The sequence below is a fragment of the Canis aureus genome, chromosome 34 (genome assembly GCF_053574225.1).
Source record: "Canis aureus isolate CA01 chromosome 34, VMU_Caureus_v.1.0, whole genome shotgun sequence".
Lineage (NCBI taxonomy): Eukaryota > Metazoa > Chordata > Mammalia > Carnivora > Canidae > Canis > Canis aureus.
In genome coordinates, this window is record NC_135644.1 from 20,637,375 (window position 1) to 20,662,229 (window position 24,855).

Below are 24,855 nucleotides of genomic sequence, written 5' to 3' on the forward strand. Positions count from 1 at the left end.
TAAGCATTGTTAAATCCTGGCTGCTGAGAGAGTCTATGTGACAAATCACCCAAACATAGGAGGTCTCTCTCATTTCCATGGGCTAAGGGTCTTATGGAATCCAGGAATCTGTAGAACTTCAAGGAATTCATTAATCCCTGGAAACTGCAAGCAATTCTAAGCACACATGTGCACTTGTATTCTTTCAGTTATAGGGTCAATAAATGTCATCAGGGCGTCAAGGAGTCTATAAAGAGAAATACTGCCTTTCCATGGGCTAACTTCAGTAGGCAAAAGGCTACATATTTGCAGTTTCCATTCTTATCCTAATTACAACATCCCAGTTATATCATGGTCAGACCATTGCATTTTTTACTGCTTCATATTTTTACCTCCTAAATCAGGGCTAATACTGATTCCCTTATGTTCCATGTTACCCAGGGCTCCACTTGGAGATGGAGGGAATAAATATCCAGACCTCACTGTCTCTTCTCTCTGACCTCATGCCAGCCTCTCAGCAGCTAAACCTAACTGTAAGGCAAAGTGCAAAGTTGCTTGGTGATAAGCTCCTTACAGCCTCTCCCTCCACAGCAAAAAGAAAGGTGGAGATGGATAGACGGTAGATCCTGGGGAGCAAGGCAGAGTGAGTAAAAAGCAAGCCATCTGACATACGCCCTCACGTATGAAGTTCTTGCAGCTATATGTATAAAATGTCATCCTTACACTTGCTCTTTCACCCCCCCCCTCAGGTTTCCATCACATGGCACCTCTTTGGTGAGACCTTCTCTCATCACCCCATTTGAAGTTGCAAGCTGTCTTACCTCTGTCTCTGACTCCCCATCCCCCTGCCCTGCTTGGAGTTTGATGGTAGCACTATCACCATTACACAGGCTGCACACCTCACTTAGCTTTTTTTTTTTTTTAATTGTCAGCCTTTTCCCACTAGACCATGAACTCCAAGAGACCAGGGAATATACTGTCTCTTAGAACATTTTCTATCTTCAATGCTGGCATCAACAATATCTTGTACCCAATAGATACTCAACATATACTTATTAAATAAATGAAGGAAAGTGTAAATCAACTTTGGAAAGAAAATCCTTGTGCTATGTTTTAAAAATGGAAACAGGTCTATTAATAAGAAAACTGTTTTTCTTGTTTCAAAATCACTGCAAATACTTACTGCTAGTTTTCACTATCTGAACTTTATTTCCTAAATAGCTCCTTTTCCAAATTTCACTTTCTTTCCTTAATCAACTCAAATATCCTTTTCTATGTAGTCTTTCCTGTTTTGTCAAAAGTGATTGCTGAGTTTGATGAGCTTCAGAGGAGAGTATCTATATCCTTCATAACTTTCCCCATAGGTATCAGTTATTTGCATGCATATCTTAACCAGCAAAACTGCATTCCAAGTTCTCTGAACAAAGGGTTTATGGTTTATGCAATGTCCACATTCCACAGCACTAAGCACAACCCACTGCCTGCAATGTGTTGAAGAGTATTAGTACTGGAGTCAGGGAACCTGCATTCAACTCTTGCCTCCATGCTCACCATGATATGCTGCCATTTAAGGTCTCTAAGCTATGTCATGGGGTAGCTACAAGGGTTAAATAAGATGATACATATAAACCATTAGCCAATAAATGCTCAATAAAGTGTATCCATCATTAGCTTAGTGTGTGTTCAGTGTCTGGTAAACAAAAGAATGGTTATAGTAGGAAATGGAAGGATGAATCCAAACAAGATATAATCTTCCCATGCTTGTCCTTGTTCAGTGATATATGTTAAGTCCTTTATGTGAACTAGAAAGCAATTAGTGTCAAGAGGTGCAGATTCTTGCATCAGTTTGCTCAAGATCAAATCCATCCTTACTACCTGTGTGACCTTGACCGAGTACTTAACTTTTCTGCCCCGGGGTTTTCTCATCTATGTGACCCATTGATAACAGAGCCTGGAAGGAATAAATGATCAATATTACTAATTACTATAGACACCAAAAGGGATACCACACTGAAAGATAAAGCTTTCTCTTAATCTAACAGGCTGTTAGACAGTCATACATTTTAGGAATTTAGTTTGCATGCTAATAAATAGAGAGCTATAATTAATCTTTTTGGATCCTCTCATTGCCACAATCTTTTCTTTTTCAAGATAGGATTATACCATAGACATTTAAGAGAAAATTACTTCAAAACAAGCAATGTTCCAAGGGGGTAAAATACAACTTCGAAAATTCTTTTGTGTATCTGTTAAAAGTAATCCTCAAAGCAGCAGTTATTAAAACTTTCTACATTCTATCATCCGACGATGTTATTTCACATCATTAATAATTAATCATAGGCCTCTGATTCATTCTTGTACACTCTAAAAATAGAATACCACAAATAGGCTTAGAACCTTAGCAACAGAATGTTGAGTGTTCTATCAGCCTAACCTAGGTACCTACTCACATTTTGCAAATAGATCTGTCTCAGAATTACTAAACTGGAAGGTGTTTCATGGCAAAATCAGATATGTTTTTCCTATTTGCAGTTATTTCAAATTTATCTCACTAAAAGTCTCAGCACTTCTTCCACTCTCTGCTTGCCTGGCAGTAGAGAACAATGAGCTTGTGCTACCATCTTGAGACCCTGATCATGAAGCCTATCAGATATGAAACCTACTAAGTCAGTACCAACCTGGTCAGTCCACTGATGGAGTTCCTGATGTCTGTCATTTGACAGGTACTTGAACGAGCTCTGGTGAATGAGAAAATTAAGTGAGAAACTGTCATTAATACTGGTAGCATCTAATTTTTACTGAAATTTTAATTTAACTTGTTCAATAAGCTGTGTAAAGCATTATTCTATGTATTTTACAACTATGAGTTCATTTGACCTTCATAACAACTGTATGGGAAAACCAATGCAAAAGTTAAGTATGTTTCCAAGAGTCACACATCTAATAAATGGGAGATCCAGAATCGAAACTCAGGCAACCTGAGTCCTAAATCCGAGAAACCTAGGCCATAAGCCATCCAACAAACCAGGAAACTATAGGTCTGGTTAGCAAATTTCTACATAGCTCTTGGCTTAACAGCAGGACAAATATGGGGGTGGACTTAGTGTGTGTTTAATGTGAGTGTATATGTGTTCCTTAATTCATTTTCAAAATATTCAACTTACCAAGTGATAGTCTATGTATGGATTTCACAAGGGTTCAGAGAGTTAAATCTAAAGGTGGATGTCATAGTCTGATACAAAGCAGAAGAGGCAGAAACTGAAAAGACTAAAACTCTATAATAAGTAGTCCTGGACTCACCCAAGAGTAGAAAAGAGCATTTCCTCTTTTTTTCCTCCTGAAATAGTCACTTGCTCTTTCTCCGATAGATAGATGGATAGGCAGATAAACAGGTAGGTAACAGACAGATAATCTTCACTTCTTTGTGCCACCCGAATTTCTCTTCTGTCTTTTTATCTCCCCCATATGAGATAACTTCAAGCCCGAGCTCATGAATGTCTTTCTGGATACCTGCAGTGTCCAATATGGTAGCCATGAACCACAAGTAGTTACATGAATTAATTAAAATAGACAAATTAAAAATTTAGTTCCTCTGTCCATTCACCACACATGGCTAGTAGCCATCATCGGATAGCCCAGATATGGAGCATGCTCATCACTGTAAAAACTTCTGCTCTAAGAAAGTTGGGAGCCATTGTCAGTACCATCCCCTGAAAGTGGTACTGATTTATCTTTTCTGATTTACTTCATTTTTGTGTCCTCACAGAGCTACACAACTAAGTTTAAGAAACCAGTTGCTATAAACATTGAAATTATTTGGCAACATTTACTTTTTCAGATACTTCGTTCAGTCTGCCAACATTCCCTGATCAAAATCATTGGCGAGATTCCATGGATTTTTTTAAGTTGTTTTTTTTTTCTTACATGACATCCTTCCAAGTAGTTAGAAGTACAGAACTTAATATATGTAATTTTTTAATCAAAGAAAACACAAGGCATAGCTTATTGTTTTCTTTACCTAAAAGTTTCACCTAATGTCATGCATCATTAGGGGAAAAAAATCACTTTTACCATGTTATCTCTTCTGATACATGCTCACCTCACTTCATCTCTGAGAATTGTATCCAAATGCATGAAACAATTTCTGTATTTAATTTTCATAATATATCACTGGTAGACTGGCAACAATTAAGCCACTGAGTTAGCAACTAATACAATTTAGACATGATTATTTCATCATAAATATTAGAGTAGTTCCTCCATAATCTCTTTTGCTAAAGTAAAGTGAATTATAGTATCTATTAATACATTCCTCCATCAGATACTTAATTATGACTTACTATATGCCTGATAATGTATTAAGTGTGCCCTCAAAGTTCCTATAGTACAATTAAACTCAAATTATTGAAATAAAAAAGTGACTCTGTTGCCCTTTGAGTTCCCATAGGAGGGTGGTGACTGCCTAAATTCAAATCTCTGTTCACTTTCCCCCAAACCACGCATATCCAAAAAGGGAGCAAATAAAACTATCCATAACCCATGCCTGCCACATAACTGGGAGACCGAGATTGTGACAAATCTCAATTTACATGTAAGTAGGGTATAAGCATCCAAATCTGGAGAACCACTTCAAGGCCCAGGCCAGATCAAAAGCAAGAAGATAGTGGGGTACAGCAGCAACAGACTCCACAAAGATAGAATATCACTCTCAGAAGGAGAGAGTTCCACGTGGACTGGAAAAATGGTAGGAACAAAGATAAGACCTGTTGTATCAGGGCACTGGCTCCTGAAGAATTGAAAGGAAGAGCAGAAAAGTGCACCGGAGCAGAAGCAACAGTCCTGGAAACAGTACGGCCCCTGAGGGAAAGGGAGGGCCGTAGGTGGGGGCATCCCTTGGAGGTTAGGTGGTAAAGGCAGCAGAGTGTTTAGTGTTTAAGTCAAGGAAAACAAAGAAACCAAAGAGAATCAGAGCCAGAAGATACACCAACCTGCTTCTCCACAGGGATAAAATTATACTTCTCCACCCAACAGAATCAGGCATTCTCAAACCAGAAATCACAGTGAACCTCTCAAATCTCTTGCCTTTGCATGTGGAATCAAGGCAATAGAAAATAACTTTAAACATGCAACAATCCAAAGAATACAGTCCTCACAAGCCTTCCCTTAGGAATCTACTAGAGTGAGAGCTTCAGCCAGCCAGAAACTTCAGCAAAGGGACCTTTGGTGAGCACTGAAGATATTTAATATATATATTTAATTATAGATTAAAGACTAGAAGAAAGGTGGGGCAAACAATGAAAGAACAGCATGTGCCCGTTAAATATTTTGACAGAATTTCAAAATATGGCTAAGTAAATGGGAGGGAAAAAAGGGAAAGAAAGGGAAAAAATGAAATGCATTTTCTGAATACTGTGTAGTGATAAAAGTGATAAAAGGATGTCATCTTAAGCTGACAAATCAAATAGTAAAAGCCTAAATAAGGAATAAAGGGACTAAGGTACTAAAGGTAATCACTAGAAAAAAATACAAATTTTCCTAAACTAAGTTAAATAGTCTGTCCACCCCAGATCCCTAAAAAAATAAAAATAAAAAAGGCAAGGAAATAGACCACTGGTGAAACATAGTAACTATGACAATATATACTGTAAATATAAAAAAATAATAACAGAGTTGATTACTGATGTGACCAAACATATTAGTCATGTCAATATATGTAAATGAGGTGAATTTACTTATTAAAGGGATGCCTGGGTGGCTCAGCGGTTGAGCATTTGCCTTTGGCTCAGGGTGTGATCTCGGGTGTAGGGATCAAGTCCCATGTCAGTCTCCCTGTGAGGACCCTGCTTCTCCCTCTGTCTGTGTCTCTGCCTCTTTCTCTCTCTCTGCCTGTCATGAATAATAACATCTTTTAAAAAAGTACTTATTAAAGAGATTTTCAGACTGATTCACAAGGTAAAACCCAACTCTACTATATACTATCAACATCCTTAAGGGGTTCAAGGAATGTCAAAAATAAAGAGATGGACAAAGTTTTATCCGGCAAATATAAAAAATAAAAGTGCAGGGTTCCCCGGAATCCTTGCAACCCCGCGGGCATGTCTGAGGCTGAGTTTGACAAAGCTGCTGAGGACTCTAAGCACCTCAAGACCAAGCCAGCAGACAATGAGATGCCATTCACCTACAGTCATTATGAACAAGCAACTGTGGATGACACAAGCACAGAGCAGCCTGGGCTGCCAGATCTCAAAGGCAAGGCCAAGTGGGAGGCCTGAAATCAGCTGAAAGGGATTTCCACCGAAGATGCCATGAAAGCTTACATCAACAAAGCAGAAGATCTAAAGAAAGAGTATGGAATATAAGGGGCTGGATTTGGCTGCCAGCAGTGCATTTCATCTAACCTGCCATAAAGTCTTGTTTTCCTAATACTGTGGATGACCTGAAATAATGAAAATAACCTGTTAACCTAGAATCCTGAAGACCCTACAGTATATGGCTCTAACAGAGTAGGAACTGAAATGGTTAGTGACCTTCACTGAGTAGTTTTTATCTGTAGATCGAAAGTGTATTTGTTACTTTAGGGAGACTTGGGTGGCTTGGTCAGTTGCGGGTCTGCCTTCGGCTCAGGTCATGAATGCAGGGTCCTGGAATCGAGCCCCACATCAAGCTCCCTGCTCATTGGGAAGGCTGCTTCTCTTTTTCTCTCTCCCTCTGCCCCTCATTCTTTCTTGTTCTCTCTCTCTCTCTCTCCCAAATAAATAAATAAAATCTTTTTTTTAAAGTGCGTTAGTTACTTAATAAATAAATGCAAGGTTGACATTTTGATATTGGACAAGGTATAAATCACCACAAAAAGCATAAAATGAAACAAGGAAAGATAATGTTAAAATGATAAAGGTCATAATTCATAACAAAGATAATATTCTTAAATAACTGTGAATATAACCACCACATTTATATAACAGAAACTCCCAGAAATGTCAGGAGAAACAGTCAAAAACAAAATAATATTATAAGACTTTAACATATCATTCCCAGATCAAGAAAATCAAGTGGATGAAAACCAAGGAAGGATATAAGACACTCCTCATACCATGAATAAAGTTGATCTTACAAATCTATATTGAATTTTACCACCAATAATAATTTACACACCTTCTTCTCAATGGCATATGGAACATTCACATAAACTTAGCATATATTATATCACATAGAAATCCTCATTTTCATAATATAGAAATAATTCAAATAGCATTCTCTGATCAGAGCACAATATTAATAGAAATTAACAAGAAGTTAATTTCTAAAGTGTCTTTTCCAGCTGAAAATGTAAACTTTCTACTGAACAACTCTTCAGTAAAAGGAAAATGCTAAATTAAATTTCATAATTTCTTTTAAAAATAATGCTAATAAAAACAGACTGTATGGGATATCATTAAAGCTGTGATTAAAGAGAAATTCATAGCCTTAAGCCCTTAACATCAATAAAAATGAAAGAATAACAATAAATGAATTAAAATCCCAACCTGAAATCCTGTGAAAAAACAAACATACAAACATTGTAAAGCACAAGAAAGGAAATGGTAAAAAAAAAAAAAAAAAGCAGAAATTAATTATTAGAAAAATATTCGAATTAATAAATTAAAATGCTGGTTCCTGGGAGGGTAGAAATCATTTGGTAACTTATTCAGAGAAAAAAGGGAGAAGCATAAATATGCACAATAATAAATAATCCCTGGAAAAGAATGAATTAAAACACAGAAAACACTATTTTATACAACTCTATGAAAATAACACAGAGATGAAATAGTAATTTCCCAGTAAGTTTAATTGATCAAAACTGATACCACTCAAAATAGGTGGCTTAAGTAGACTAATTTCCATAGGAAAAAAAAAAGAAGAAAAATTATTAAAATCCTACCCCCCTTAAAAAGGCAACAGGCCCAGATGGCTTCACAAGAGAATTCTACAAAACCTCCAAACACCAGATGATTCTAATTATTCTTAAAGCATTCCAGAACATAGAAAAGGAAAGAATACTTCCAAACTTTTTTTATAAAGCAAGTAGAACATTGCTAATTAAACCTAATGAAGAGGATACCAGAAAAGCACAGTTAAATTCCTCATGGCCACAAACGCAAGATTGTCCTTTCCCAGCCCCAAGGCTTGGGGAAGGGAAAGTACGGAGGGGCCTGAAGTCAGCTGCCCACAAGCACCAGGTACCTACATTCCCCCTTGTTCTGCTGGGGATACCCGAGCAGCTTTCAGTCACTGCAGGCACAGGGCCTGGCATTGCGAATCCCAAAGGAAATGAAGGGAAAAGTTTCTATTTTAGCCTCCTACAACCAGGCTGAGTGGCCTCCTGCAGAGGCCAGAACTACCATCCTGTGTGAGTTCAAAACAGCAACTTCTCCCCCATCCCTCAACTCAGGGCTTGCCTAAAGTTTGTTTTTCTCTCCCTTCTTCTGGGATGGATTTGGAAAATGGAGAGGGGAAGAGCCAGGAGTCCTACTGGGTCCACCTCTTGAGTGGAACTGGAACTTCATCAGAGAGAGGATATTTGATTAGTTTGACTAAAACTCAGATTTTCCTTTAAAGGAGTGGTGGAAAATAAAGTTAGTTATTTCAAAATCATGAAGGTGGTAAATGACTTGATTTGGGCTTTAAACTAGATTTGGTAGATCCCTGAATGTTTTCCAGCAAAGGAAGACTTTCAGTAAAATAGTGTTATAGAAAGATCAATCTAATGATAATCATTCGGGGAGATGCTGCAGCATTCTAGAGTCCCTTCCTAGTCAAAGTACAGGCTTCAGGCCCACAGCATCGGCCTCATGGGGAACTTGTTACATTGCAAACTCTCAGGCCTTTGGGGTCAGAGCCTGCATTTTAATAAAATCTTCAGGAAATTTAGGTGTACATTAAAGTATGAGAAGCAGTGTTCTAGAGATCATAAAATACCACCTGAAAAAAGAAGGGACGGATGCACGAGAAATTGTATTCAAAAAAATGATTAAGATCAAAGAAGATAGGGCACCTGGGTGGCTCAGTGGTTGAGCATCTGCCTTCGACCCAGCATGTGATCCGGGGTGCTGAGATAGAGTCCCGCATTCTGCTCCCCTCAGGGAGCCTGCTTCTCCCTCTGCCGATGTCTCTGCCTCTCTCTGTGTGTCTCTCATGAATAAATAAATCAAATCTTAAGAAAAATAAACTAAAAGATCAGAGAAGACAATAAGGTTTCAAGGTTGGGTCACAGTTGAGTGTATGAATCCCGGCCCCAAGAGCAAATTCATAAAGACTTAGACTGTAGTTAATGGGTTACAGCTGCATCTCTGCTTCTTGTCAAAATAATTTAAATTGTTAAATCATAGTAATATTTCAATTTGGAAAAAATCAATAGAAATCCTGCTATTATTCCTTTAACTCTCGAAGATTTTACGTGGCTTATGTTTTTAATGAAGCTATCCATCTGATTTTCCATTTTCTCTCTTACAGTGTGGTAGATTTAGAGTCTTCCCCCAAAGTTCCCTTTGTCACCAACCTGGGCATTCTTCCAAGCCCAAAGATAGTAGTGAAAATTATAGGCTCTTCCTACATACTTTTCTTTTTTAAGCAACTAGAATGGGTTCCATATTAGCAAGCCTCAATCTTTCCCTATTTGTAGTTTTTTTTTTTAAATCCTTTTTTTTTAAGCACCTCCACAGTCCTGATCAAAACACAAAACCTTCAAAAGAAGCTAAGTTCAACAGTGTGCAATTAACGGTGTTGGTTTATGTCGTTTATATAATTTCTTACTGAATATGCATGCAGTTTTATAAATATCATAAGAGAACTATAGAAATGTGAAAGCATCTTAGGCAGTCAAGTGCAGAAAAAGCTACTCATTAATATAGAATGCTGTCAATTTGGTTAATAGGATATAAATAATATAAACATAGAAATAATAATTATGATGAAAGCTGGGTCCCTCTCTGCAACACAAATGAACCCTCAGAATGTTTTACCTCCATGCTAAAGTTAAAATTAAGAAATTTAGTTGATCTCAGTAATATCCTGGTTCACTCTCAACAACAGAAAACTTACCTACAGACATGTTTAATAATTAAATATAAGATTATATACTGAATAGTAATAGGGGAAAAAACAGTTTTTAGAAGTATCTCAGCATTTTTAATGCCTTTCGGGAGACAAAAATTTTTTGGAACCTAATAATTTTTGTTTCAATAATTACAAATTTTCTTCCTTTGGAATGTTGAGCTTGCTCCTAAAATGTCTTCTCTTTTTTCTTTTTCAATTCAGCATAGAAAGCTTTAATATGAAAGGTGATTTCCTCTCTTATAAAAACAACTACAATTAAAAGTTTCTTATGTATTCTTCCAGAATTTTTTTCTATGCTTAGACCAGTGTCTACATAAAATGTCTATTTTTTCTCTGAAACTCACTAGCACTTCCATATTCCTCTTACGCCTCCCATATCTGCACCTCTTTTGTTTCTCATTTTGTGCTCATGATCTACAACAAGTATATTTTCACATATCTCTCTGATTAAAAGCTTAATTTCCAGTATTTCCAATTTCAAAAAACTCAAAAATAGGGGCATGGATAGTGTTCAAAACTCTGCTAGTCTCTGTAATTCTACATAATTAATCACTTGTCTAAACAAAGTAAGATACATGAGGATACATGATCTTTTCTTTCTGAGAAGCTGAGATGCACAAACTCCTTCCTTATTCCTTGTTCATAAATTTTTCTCAAAAGCGTATCCATGCACATTCTGTTGGGATTTGCTGCTTCAGAGCAATTATGTAGACTACATGGAATAGGTCACTTTCCCTTATGCTGATTGTTCAGGCTTTACATTGCTTTTTAGACTACATTAATGTCTTTACTTCACAAAATTATTTGCTGTATGGTATTAAGGAGATCGACACTATCAATCCAAACATTTGTTATTAGAACTGTAGTACTCTTACAGAATGATTGTGACTCTACAGGAGATGGTTTTGAAATTACAGTTAAATAGTCGTTACCAGAATAGACTTTGCTCCTGAATTATGCAAAATAGTCAACTTCATCATATAAAAATCTCAGTGGATTCCAGAAGTTTTAATTGGTCAAGGCAAAGAAAGAAATAAACAAGGCAACATATTCTGGATGGGAGTCCTGGGACTTGCCTGTAAGGTAATTAATTTTCAATTAAACAGAAAGTAGAAGAAATGGAATTGAAATCCAACTGGATGACTAGGGGAAAGGATTCAAAGCATACATTTATGTTGACAAATGCTATGATCTCAGAGAATGAGCAGGTCATTTCTTATGGTTGGTGATGTGGATATTTCATAAATGAATAAATAAATAACTCTTAAGCTCGGTAGAATGGATCTAACTAGGAGCCACAACCACTCTCTACTCTTATCCCAAATGAGGTACTACTCTCTGCAACTCTGTGCTTATTATGAAATATGCATGGATATAGCCTCGTATTCAAACCACCTAAAACTTTCCCTTTAATTTCCTTGATTCGTTTTAAAGATTTTGTTTCTGTAAAGAAAATTATGGTGGTGTGAACTGTCTTTATGTGGGTAGTTCTCATTCATGTTTCCTACAAAATTGCTTTGTGAAAATGGTCTAAGGCTTAGCGCTTTCTGAGGAAAAATAAACGTACCCCTTTTCAATTATGCCCTATATGTGTTTTCAGGGCAGAGTGAAATTTGAAAAAAATTTCAATTCTAGAAAATGTAATATCCCTTCACATTTTTTTAGTACATTAACACAATTATATTAAAATAAATTGTATTTTGAAATCTTAAAATCAGGTAATCTGCTTATTAAACTATTCCATGCAACAGAGATAGTGAGTTCCTCTGAATTATTGTATGAAGATATGATAATCCAAATTTTTAAATCCTGATAAAATAGTTTTTAAAAGTGTAGATCAAGGTCTCTTCTAAATTTGAATGCAAAATTATAAATGAGGCAATAACAAGTCAACTCAACACTATGTTAAAAGGCTTTAATACGATGATAAAGTAGACTTTCTATTGGTAATAAGAGTATTGCTCATAATTGGAATATATAATAGCACATATATCAATATAAGCAAAAAAGCATATGACCTTCAGATTAGCAATAATTAAAAAAAAAGTAACCCCAGTGCTGGCAAGGATGCAGGGAAATAGATACTATTCACATCAAAACTGGGAGTTTAAATTACCACGAACATTTTAGGAAGAAATAAGAAGTTATCTATTAAAGGTAAAACTTCACATGCTTTTGAACCAGAAATCCTATTTTTAACGTAGTTGACAAAAGGTAGCATCATCGTAGTGGTATTTCTATAGTGATGTTTATTGTAGTAGTATTTATAGTGATACAAATAAAAACTGAACAATCAGCCTTCTGACACCAGCCCAGTCAGAAAAGATACCAGCCACCCAGCTGTAAACATCTGTTGGAAACTGAGAAATATCAGCCCTTCATAAAGCTTAATTTTGTTGGCACATTATACCTTCAAATTCAAATATTTTAAGCTCCTGGGTGGCTCAGTCGGTTAAGTGTCTGCCTTTGGCTCCGGTCATGATCCTGATGATCCTGGGGCCCACCCATCAGGCTCAACAGGGATGCTGCTTCTCCCTCCTCCCACCCCCTGCTCTCACTCCCTCCTCTCACCATACTTTCTCTGGCTCTCTCTCTTTCTCTCAAATAAATAGATAAAAATCTTAAAAAAAAAAAATTCAAATATTCAAACATTTTACCTGAAAATCTTACCTACTAAATCTAACCTTACTAAATCCAATATCTCATTAATGAATCACTTTTTTTTTATTAATCAGTTTTGACAAATGATTTGGTTGTCACTAGGGGTCTAGCTGCTAATGGATATGGCATCATGATATTTATTTAACAAAAATAATATTAAGAGTAGAATTGAACATATTTACAAAACACTCTGTTTTTACATATAGAACAAGAAACATATACATCTACTCCACAAATATTTATTAAATGCCTCTTACTTCTCAGTAGGTACTCCCCTACCTTCTGAACATGTTGCAAAACCGATTTGATGCTAGCTTTCAAAGAGTTCATGATAGACACCAATCAAGTAAAGAAATAGGTGTGTGTACACAATTAGAAACTGTGAGCAGGATGCAATGAAATAGAATAATGAGGAGGGGGTTCATTTAAGTAGTCAGGAAAGGCCTCTCTGGGAAAACGACATTTCATCTACTAGGGTTGAGAAGTCAGCCTTATAAAAGGAGGGAACAAGTCTTCCAGGCAAGCCAAGTAGTCTCTTATTTATTTATGAGACTGGCTTATTTTTTTTAAATGAATCACAATGTCTAATTGGTACTTCATTAGTGCTCAATATGTATTTAATGAATCCAACCATGGATGCATGCTATTTTCCATCTCTCTTAGCAAAGATCTATGTGTTGAATTATGGTACAATGGGGCACATAAGAAACACCAAACTATTTTGAAAGTGAGTACCACATATTTATTTGCCACTAACACACTAATTTATATAAAAGACCTAAGGCATACACGCAAAAATTGACATGATTAAAACATATATACAATTAACCCTTTATATAGCCATGTCCTTGTGGTTCCCATCTCATCTTTCCCCATGTCGGTAATAGTCACAGTTCAAAACCTCCCCCTCCATATCATCTCCAACTACATGAAATGATTATCAACTGAGAGAAGGAATTATGGGGGTTTGTAGAAGTCTGAATCAGAAGGAGTGAGGATCCGGATTCTCTGAAGTTTGAAAAGTATTCCCCCATTCTGGGGAGCATATCCTTCTTCCCCTCCCTATTTAAGAATAAGTAAGGTGTTTTATGGTCACTCTTGCAAAACTCAGCTCAACAAGTAGAACATCCATTGTGTACGTCCCACATGCTTAACACTGTACCTGGCTCTGTGGGGAATCCCAAAGCATGTTTATTCTAAGGCTCTTTGGAAGATGAATATATAAATTGGAATATATAATAGCACATATATGAATAAACCATGTTCTAAGGCTCTTTGGAACCTGACCTTCTAGTTGCATAATTCCCAGTCTTACCTTTCCTTTCAGACCTACTGCTAAGCTCTTTCGGCCATGCCTTCTTCTTCAATCTATATTCTCCTTTGGCATCCATAACCACAGTCCTGGACAGTTTGCTTTTCTGGCTCGTCTTCCTCTTCTTACCCTATAAATATTTTTCCCCAATTTCATTATCAGTCATTTAATGTGAGCCATCTCAAACCCACTTAGAGCTTCTATCATCAAGCTTACATGGGTCCCAGCTCCAAATCTCTGCCCCAGATCTCTCTCCATACTCCACATTCTGATCTCTTAGATCCTCTCAATATGACTTGGATGTCTTACAGACAGCTCATGATAAACCCAGACTCTTCCACTTGGCCCTGAATCTGTTGTTCCTCTTCTGTTTCCTGTACTCATAATGACACCTTAAACCATTCAAGATTCTAGAAATGATCCTACTCTCTTCCCTCCTTTTCCCTGGAAATGATCCTACTCTTTTCCCTCCAATTGATCACTAGATCCTGACAGTTTTGCTCTCTTAATATACCTCCATTCTTCCCTCTCTCCTTGGTTAGGCTCTCAGATCTTACATGGGAAAATTCAATAGCAATCATTTAACTAGTCTCTGCTTTCCCTTCCATTCTCCCCACAAACCATCCAACATATCCCTCCATAATTCCATCAAAGGGGCTGTATTAGAATATCAAAGTACAGTATCAAGTTAAATGAGGTGTTTAATGACAATAGTAAGAGGTTAAGAGATTCAGGAAAGAGAAAAATATATCCATTTTCCTTCTCATGGGTTTCCTCTGAAAGCTTTAGGTTTCTAGAAACAATGTCACCTGAAATATCTCCCTTGTGAACTTTCCAGAAATTTTAGCCAAGAAATTACCATCATTAGGACTGGCTATTTGTAAGGGCAATGGAAGTAGACAAGAGGACAGTGTATCTAGTAATTTACAGGAAATCATGCAGGTATGTTTCAGGACTGGTTTCCCTATTAGTGCCCTCATTTGGGTCCTGATAAAACAAGACACAAAACAGGAAAATTGGAATAGTGATTATAGAGTGGCAAGAATAGGTTCTAGGAATGGAAATCAGGGTTTTACATACGCAGACATAAAATTTTTACCAAAGATGCCCTTCAGGCAATTTACCACTAAATCCATGCTTGTCCTGCTGGTATTACCTCTCACTTCATTTAATTCAGAAAGGTTCCATTGAACATCTCTTCCATGTCCTATCGTGAGCACCGGAGGGTATGAAAGAGAAATGTGAAACACATCTCCTGTTGTCAGTTTACATTCTTTTAAGATTTTATTTTTATTTATTTGACAGAGAGAAAACACAAGCAGGGAGAGCAACAGGCAGAGGGAGAGGGAGAGAAGCAGGCTCCCTGCTGAGCAGAGGCAGACGTAGGGCTCCATCCCAGGACCCTGGGATCTGAGCCAAAGGCAGATGATTAACCGACTGAGCTACCAAAGCACCCCGGGGAGTTTGCATTCTAATTGCAGAGAGGGATCCCTGGGTGGCGCAGCGGTTTGGCGCCTGCCTTTGGCCTAGGGCGTGATCCTGGAGACCCAGGATCGATTCCCACGTCGGGCTCCCGGTGCATGGAGCCTGCTTCTCTCTGCCTGTGTCTCTGCCTCTCTTTCTCTCTCTGTGACTATCATAAATAAATAAAAATTAAAAAAAAATATTTAAAAAAAATAAATAATTGCAGAGATAACATACACAAACATCCATGAAAATATACTAAATGAGAAGCTACAGAAATAAATGGGCAGCCCGAGTGACTTAGCGGTTTAGCGCCGCCTTCAGCCCAGGGCCTGGGATCAAGTCCACGTCGGGCTCCCTGCATGGAGCCTGCTTCTCCCTCTGCCTGTGTCTCTGCCTCTCTCTCTCTCTCTGTCTCTCATGAATAATAAATAAAATCTTTAAAAAGAAAGAAAGAAAGAAAGAAAGAAAGAAAGAAAGAAAGAAAGAAAGAAAGAAAGAAAGAAAGAAAGAGGAAAGAGAAAGAAAGAAGAAAGGGTAAACAGAAAGTAGGCAAACACACTAAGATGGACAGAGAAGGCTGGAGTAGGGGTCCATAGGCAAGTCCTGGTGAAAAGGAAATGGGACCTATTGTTGCCAAAAGATTTTGTGATATATACACATTTGTGTGTGCAGCATGTTCGAAGTGCCTCTACCCCAGAAGGTGATAACATAGGCCAGAGAAAAGTGCAAAAAAAAAAAAAAAAAAAGAAAGAAAAAAAGAAAAGAAAAAGTACTTAAAAGCAAATTTGGGGCATCTGGGAGGCTGGGTCAGTTAAGTGTCGAACTCTTGATTAGGCCTAGGTCATGATCTCAGGATCATGAGTTCAAGCCCCATGTTGGGCATGGAGCCTGCTTAAGATGCTCTCTCTTCCTCTGCTCCTCCTCCTTGCTCTTTCTCTCTTTCTCTCAAAAAAGGGGGGAAAAGGGGAAAAAAAAGCAAATCTTCATGAGGGGCTCTGTAAGTGACATGTTTAAATCTAAGTATCCTGAAAGCTTCTCAACCATTAAGACAAACAGCTTAGTCAAATTCTCTGCCTAAGGATCGGTGAGTCACATGGAATCATTTCTTCTGCTCTTTGAAGATCAGTCAGGGGTGGGTTTCACTGCAAATATCTGAAGCTTTTCCACGCCCACAAAGCCCTCCAGCTACAGCTCAGCATTTTGTACAGCTGGACAGTAAATCTTTAAAAAAGTAAAACACTGCCCTCTAGTGTCCAATGTACACAACTGTGGAAATTCCTTCATGTTATTCAACAGCAGCCACGGCCGAGGCGGAGAACAGTATCCAGTATTCAGGCTTTAAATGGGTTTGCAATTAAAAGGACTAAAGCCTCTTGAAATGATTCGAGCAAATCCTTCAGGAAATGAAATTTAGAATCAGACCCGATTACAGTGTTTCAAAATGGGGCCTAATACTCTAATTACCACCATGACTCTGCAAATATGCAAATTTTTCCTCCAAGGAGTTCAAAATTTGACTTGAAATCCAGAACTCTTGATTTCTGGTCCAATCCTTACCATCTAAAGAAAGCATATTCATTTAGACTAGCTGTTTAGTAGGAAATTTATTAGAATCCACTTCTTCTTGCCTGCAGTCACATAGGTTCTTTTCCTGCTCCAAATTCTAGTAAGAGTTGATTCCACGTTTCTTCAGGTCTTGCCTCCTGTTGGTAAGCAACATTTTTAGTCCCTTCGTGGTCCTTGGGATGGGCATGGCATTTAAAGTGTGTTTAATGGGGCAGCCCTGGTGGCCCAACGGTTTAGCGCTGCCTTCAGCCTAGGGCCTGATCCTGGGGTCCTGGGATTGAGTCCCACATCGGGCTCCCTGCATGGGGCCTGCTTTTCCCTCTGCCTGTGTCTCTGCCTCTCTCTGTGTGTGTCTCTCATGAATAAATAAATAAAATCTTTAAAAATATAAAATATTTTTTTAAAAATAAAATAAATGTGTTTAATAAATGTGTGAATGCATGAATGAATGAATAAATTGGAATTGAATAATGAATAGACAGATGGATATATGATAGGTGGTAAGATAATCACCCTTATTTAAAGCAGAGGTAAAAAATGCTATCTATTGTGCAAATACAAATACACCCCCAAAGCTCACTGCCCTGGCTCAGAGGCCACAACAGGCAACTAATAAAAAATATATATATATATCAGGAAGGCAAGAATGGCTCCAAATCAAGCCTGAGAGCACTACTATATTCTGTTGACCTCAAAAATGGACACTTTGGCTCTGCCTGCTTTTTGTGTAAGCCCTATAAGGATTACACAGATGCCTGAGCACAAAAGCAGGAGAGAGGAAAACCTGAGAGAGTTGGAGGAGGTTCCTCACCCCCACTACCCTTGGGAAATGTCCTTCAATGGATGGGTTGTAGAACTAAACATACAAGTCAATGCTTCCTTGGAGCTGGATAGAAATGTCATAAACAATGGCTCCTGTGGCACCACAGAATCAATCAGTCCTTGAGTTTGGTTCAGAAGCTCTTTCTGCTTTAGGTGCTCTGTGAGTACTGGCTGGGAACGGTCAGTGATAGTGGTGGAGACGTAATAATGCTTTATTAGATGCCTGCTGGTTCAGACTCTTTAAATGCTCCCTGCCTGCCCTTGAAGAAGCAAGCTGAGAAAGTGTAAACGTATGCAGTAGGTATTTGTAGTTGCCTAGGGACTTCTCCAGACAAGCTCCCACTTGCCCGCTCCAAGGTGAATTGCCCAAAGCTTTCTGCTCTCCGTTCCTATTTCTCTACGCTGTGTACCTCGACTCCTGTTTTCTGAAGAGCTCTTTTACACATAAGTTGACTCAGTCATAACATGATATACTTTGAACAAAGTCTACTTCTGCCTTCCGGGACCATAAGTGTCACTAAGAAACTGTGGTGTCTGTTTGGGTACCCTGACAATTAGAGGACAGGCTTGCCTTTTAGCCAGGATTCCATTTCCCTAGAGAATAGGAGGTAGTGAAAGAGGTAGGAAATAAGAGGGAAAGGAAAGAAACTAAGAGAAAGTGGCCTCACACACACAACACATAGAAAACAAGCAGCACATGCCCCGTGTGTGGTTCTAATTGCCACACTCTCCTCTGCAGGATGCTTGGGACCAGCACCATTTTCTTACCATGTACCACGTCCCTGACCTCACTTTACCACAATACTCAGATCTCTCCTCAAAGAACTCCAGTGGTCTCAGTGAATACCAGGATCTTTTCTCAGTGCTTATTCTCTCTGGCCTTTCTTTAACTTCTGACATTTCTGATATTTTTGATTATCTGTTCCTAGAACGGTCTCCTGCTTTTCCTCCAGAGATTATCATTATTTGGGGGAAATCCAAGCCACTTCCATTTTTTTTAAAGGATCCAAACATTTTGGTATGTCTTTTTTTAAATTTCTTTTAAAGATTTTATTTATTTATTCATAAGAGACAGAGAGAGAGAGCGAGGCAGAAACACAGGCAGAGGGAGAAGCAGGCTCCATGCAGGGAGCCCGAAGTAGGACTCGATCCCGGGACTCCAGGATCACGCCCCGGGCCAAAGGCAGGTGCTCAACCACTGAGCCACCCAGGCGTCCCATTCTGGTATGTTTTAAATGTGTACCATTACTAAATTAAAATTTTAATACAAACAAAATATAAGGATATGATTTCACTTTGAGAGCACATCAAAAATCTAAACTTGAAGCTATAGATGATCGTGAGAGCTCATGCTGGTAGCACAGGGATAGGCCCTTCCTGCCTCTCCATCTGGCTTCTAAATCTTTCACTAACTCCTCTTCCTCTTCTTGCTGCAAGACTGTCTTCCGACCCAGTACCTCTCCACTTACTTTTCTTTGGCCTCCTGATCCTGCCTCCTAGGCCAATTGTCATTTTATACTAATGACTCCCCAACTGATTTCCTAAACCTACTCCAACTCTGCTACCAATATCTCCAGTGTCCTACAAAACATCTAAACTTTTCCATCTGCAAACTGAGCACATCATCCTCTTTCTGGGTAGCAAACTAGCTTTCCCATTTCTCCTGTCTTAAATCTCGTTTCAGCAGAAGCTGAGAGTTCCTTATAGGACTAGCTGCAGAGAAGGTGTCCATCCTAGTTGAGCTTTCAGAACTGGGTATAATGGCTTGACACAGAGGTTAATCTGAAAAAGTTCGGCAGATAAAGCTAGTTAAATGTGATGGATAATAAGCTGTTATGGGCAGACTCTGAGCTTTACACAGACACTGGGGTATATGTCATGGGTAGACAGGAAGTTTTTAAGGTTGTTCAAATAGTTTAGACATCTCCTTCATGCCATAGATCCCAAGTCTTATTCACTAGTTACATGCATATCATGTAATAAGCTAAAAAATATAATTTTAATATTACATTTCACTTTTGTTTATCCTTCCATAAATTATTCACCTAGTGGATTTTTATGGGCAATTTTTAATCCCAGTATTATAATGACCTCTCAGACAGATCTCTTTATGTTCTAAGATTATCCAAAGCACCATATACAATCCGTCCTTCTATACATGGTATCAACTGGTATGATCAATGGTATTGATCCATTGATCCAACCAGTAGATAGCTTTACTTAAGGAAGCTACCCCTGAGTGTCTTCATGAAAGGCATGCCATACACATTACAAGAAAGGAAATTATGATAATTTGGCAACTTCCCTGTGAAAATCCCTCCTTAGTTTAGACATTATGATCACTTGCATTCCAAGGCTTGCATTGTGCTCCTTAAAGTCCTAATGAGTACCCCAAATGAAGTAAGATAATCATGATTAGATATCACCATTGGGCCACATTTTATGTCCTAAGAAAAGTAATGAGACAGGTCAGAACTTCCCCATTTTAGAAGAGTCACCCAGTCTTACTGTTAGAAACGCAGCTGTACGAAGTAGACGTTCTTTGTAATCTGCCCCCAAAAGATAGAGTTAACTAAGCCACTGATGAGATAAGAATCCAGACTACTTAGATAATTGGTGACTACTACTTAGATAACTGGTGACAGACTACTTAGATAACTGGTGACAGACTACTTAGATAACTGGTGACAGACTACTACTTAGATAACTGGTGACAGACTACTTAGATAACTGGTGACTTCATACAGGAGGCAGAAGCAGTGCCTGAAATGTCTGAGTAGGACATGATGTTGCATTTTGGAGATAAAGGGCAACTGAAACCCTTTGTAAAGTCTTTATCTCTCAGTGGGCTGGAATTTCTTTGGAAAAGAAATCTCCATTGTAATAAAACAGATCTGAACCAGATAAAAGAGTCATCCCAAATGTGGGCATTTCCTAGGGCACCTGGACTGATGTTCCCTAGCCATTGAGAGCTGCATCATCATCACCAGTTGCTGTATAATTAAAAGCACAACTAACTGTAAGTATGAGCAAGATATAATTATGAAGGAGAATTTCCTTTTGTATATGGCAAATTAGTATGTTCTATTTCAACACTAAAGATAATTTATTTTTAAACTGCCCATTTTTTAATGCTCTGCATAAAGCTTCCTGTAATATAGAATATTTTTTTAAAAAGCATCAATTCTATTTACAAAAAATAAACTACTATTTAAACATATATTTAATATGCAGGAATGCGAACTGAATGAAAATCAAATTTCACTTTTAGACAATAGATATTTTTCCAAGAGACTTATCAGGATTACAGAGAAGGTTAGATGACTGAATTCTTCTAGAAAATGGTGTTCTCTAGTAACAAAATTTGTATCAAGGAATTTTTATTTTGTCCTTATTCTAACCTTAGCAAATTTGTAACTGAGTTTCCATCACAAACCAGCAGGACACTTTGGTGGATTTACCTTGTAAGAAGAAAACTAGTAAAAAGAAAATAGTATTATTTAATGCATAATTTAACATTTGTCAGGAAAACTCTGTAAATTCATTTTCATCTATATTATATATTATCAGCTCTAATATCTTTTTCTTTACTACTTTTTTCTATTCTTAATATAACCTATTCCTACAAACATGCCCAAATCTCCACCAGCCAACTTAAGATGGTTTCTTGACACTATCTTAAAATGCAATGTTATCCTCATTGATTTCATCACACACAGACTTTTGCAAAGATACTGACACTTCACATGTCCTTCCTCAATTTCTACAGTTCCCTTAATCCATGGTTTCCACTCTTACAATTCATTTGAAATTTGTGCAGAGTCTGACAACCTTTCCTCCATTTTCATCTCAGTTGATTTCCATCAATATTCGACCCTATTAATGTTCTCCTTTTCCATGTCTCTTTTTTCTTTCTTTTTTTTTTTTTTTTTGGCAGTGTTATTCTGGCCAACCTCTTCCATCTTTCTTTTGGCAACCCGAATGTCCATCAGTAGACAAATGCGTAAATAAAATACGGTATATACCTGCAATGGAATATTACTCAGCCTTGAAGAGGAAGGAAATTTTGGCACATGCTACAACATGTATGAACCTTAAGGATATTACAGTAAGTGAAATAAACCAGTTACAAAAAGACAAGTATTGTATGATTCCACTTATATGGGTTACGTAGAGTAGTTAAACTCATACAGCCAGAAAACAGCGATGGTTGCCAGAGGCTGGAGGGAAAGAGAACTGAGGAGTTATTCTTTAAAGGATATAGTTTCAATTTTGCAAGATGAAAAGAATTCTGCAGATGGATGCTGGTGATGGTTGTACAACAATATGAATGTACTTAATACCACAGACCTGTACACTTGAAAGTAGCTAAGATCCTAAATTTTACATTATGTATATTTTACCACAATAAAACAAATTGGGGGAAAATTATTCTGGTGCTGCATCACTCATCCTAGGTCAAGTGTGTATCATTCCTTCCCAATGTAATGTTTTCTCATGATAATACACAGTACTCATCTTCTCAAAAACCCATTCACACTGCATAATCCTGGGTATTTCAAATATAATCATTCCAGTAGTGGATGATAGTTGCAGGTAATTCCACATGGTACAGATTGAGGGATGCCTTACCAAACCTTCAGATAACAAAAGAAAAGCAGCAGAGTCCTAAATAACCTAGCTGGTGATCACTTGCCCACCTGGTGTTTATATTTACTCACCTCACTGACTAGCCATCTGTCTTTTGTCTAATGAACCTCAGCCTTGTTAATCCACCGAGCTGTAAATATGTTCACAGCCAGCTCTCATCAAAGGTGCTCCAGCTTGAACAAGGCAGTCTGGATTTGTACAGAGCGGCTGGAGTCCAGACCTATGCTTTTAAGCTACTCGACTGTATGAAACATAAAAACACTTTTTAAAATATCATTTATATTCTCAACAATATATGAATATTAATTACAATTATATTACAAAGATTTGAGAATCACTAAATCTTTTCAAGGAAAAATCTGAATCATTAACTTCATAAGGGCAAAAATGTGTGTATCAAATTTAGAAAGCAGACAGAAACAATGAACAGTAAATTGACTCCTTTAAAAGAAAAAGGGTGTGGGTGGGTGAGTGGGTAGTTTGCAAAGTCAACTTGAGAAATTCTTTGAGAACTAAAAGGACAGAGAATGTATTTGACTATAATAAAACCAAGAGCCTTGCTAAATTGTGGTACATCCATACTCGTGAATACTACTTAGCAATTAAAGGGAATCAGCTGTTAGTACCCCCAACAACACAGATGGATCTCAAGGGCATTACAATGAGTAAAATAAGCCAGTCTCCAAAAGTCACATACTAGTTGATTCCACTTATATAACATTCTCAAATTACAAAATGGTATCAGTTGAGAATAGGTTAGTGGTTGCCAGGGGCAAGGGATGGTAAGGAGTCAGGGGCATGACTATAAAGAGAGAGAGATCTTTGTGTAGATAGAGCGGTTCTGTACCTTGATGGTGGTGGGTATCACACAAATCTATGCATGTGACAGAATGACACAGACCTACACAGACACGCTGTACCAAATTCGTGGTTTGATACTGTAATAAAATTATGTAAGGAATAACATCAGGGGCATATGGATGAAGCACACAGGACATTTCTCGGTACTACTTTTGCAATACACCCTGAATCTATAATGATTTCAAATAAAAAGTATTTAAAAAAAGGCGTGTTCACTAAATGGAAAAGACCCAATATGCATATAAAGGAGGAAGAAGGGGAAGAAAGTAATAATCAAGAAGGAATAGAAAAATATGCTAAGCCAAAGAAATATTTGTTTCTATTTTGAAAGGGCCAATCAGGCAAAATCAATGTAGTATAGCCCACAGCCACAAATATCTTTGAAATTCATGGTTTTCAAGGATAATAAAAAGTTGTATAGGCAGAAACGACAAATAATATGCAAGAGGAAAAATAGTTGGTGTTAAAATTACACTTTCTTTTTATATACTAAATTTTAGTAGTGACAAGAGTGATTTCTATGCAAATAGTTCTGAAAATGTGAAATTACTTTAAAAGCTTGTTTAAAATGCATATTCCTGGACCTTATCTCCATAGATTCTGAAGCAGATGGCCCAAGAATCACATTATTTAAGACTGGTCTACTGAGTTTTGCAAAGAAAAGATTTATGGTGAAAAAAACCTTAACCTAGCCAAACTCTTATTAAAATGAGAAGGAATTAGAAAGTGTAAAGCTCCACTGACTCTCTTTGGGGAAAAGAAGTACTTGATATCTGAAAAAAAATACCACAACTGATGAAAAGAATAAGTAAAAATTATAAAATCTCAAGAGGTGATGTGATATTTAAAAATTGGTGATGCGTAATGCACCCATTAAAACTAGCATTAAATTTTTATCAGTAGTTTTTAACACAGCAACGTTATACAATTAATCTGTCAAAAATATTTCTTGGGAAAGAAAATACACAATATAAAAAAGGAAGTCTTAACATCAAAGAATTTAAACAAATCTAAAGTAGTTAATTAATACCTGTTGGAAGGGAGAAAAAAGAAGAAAGAGTACACATTATGAGTGTCACCTGATACAGAAGAATCAGTTGTAATCATATTTTTGTCATTAGTTTAAATATATATATATATATGAAACAAATACAATATTGTGTATCAATTATACTTCAATAAAAATTACATATTTTGTATATTTACCTGTGGATGTATTGTTATACATGTATATAATATGTATAAAATGTGTATACGGTACATCTAATTTATAATTATGCATATCTTAAAGCTAAACATTGTAGAACACAAATGAGACAAATGTACTGTATATTCTACAAATACCTGTAGGAAAAGAAAACTAAAATGAAAAAAGAAAATCTTCTATGATATATAATGCATAGGGGAGAAAAAAACAATAATTATAAACCATAAATTATAAAATA

At 37.2% G+C, this 24,855-nt stretch overlaps 1 long non-coding RNA gene and 1 pseudogene across 3 annotated transcripts; both read left to right on the forward strand.

The window, feature by feature from the left end:
- The first annotated feature begins 2,384 nt into the window (after positions 1–2,384).
- LOC144304583 (uncharacterized) lies at positions 2,385–24,126 on the forward strand. 3 transcript variants are annotated; one of them, XR_013371520.1, is made up of 4 exons: positions 2,385–2,417; positions 2,574–2,702; positions 20,838–20,918; positions 21,837–22,210. It is a non-coding gene; the product is annotated as an uncharacterized LOC144304583 (long non-coding RNA). The 3 variants fall into 3 exon arrangements; XR_013371519.1 differs by lacking the exon at positions 2,385–2,417 and adding an exon at positions 24,008–24,126 and having other exon boundaries at positions 2,424–2,702; positions 21,837–22,007; XR_013371518.1 differs by lacking the exon at positions 2,385–2,417 and having other exon boundaries at positions 2,424–2,702.
- Positions 6,075–6,338, forward strand: LOC144304856 (acyl-CoA-binding protein pseudogene; annotated as a pseudogene).
- Positions 24,127–24,855: the final 729 nt, after the last annotated feature.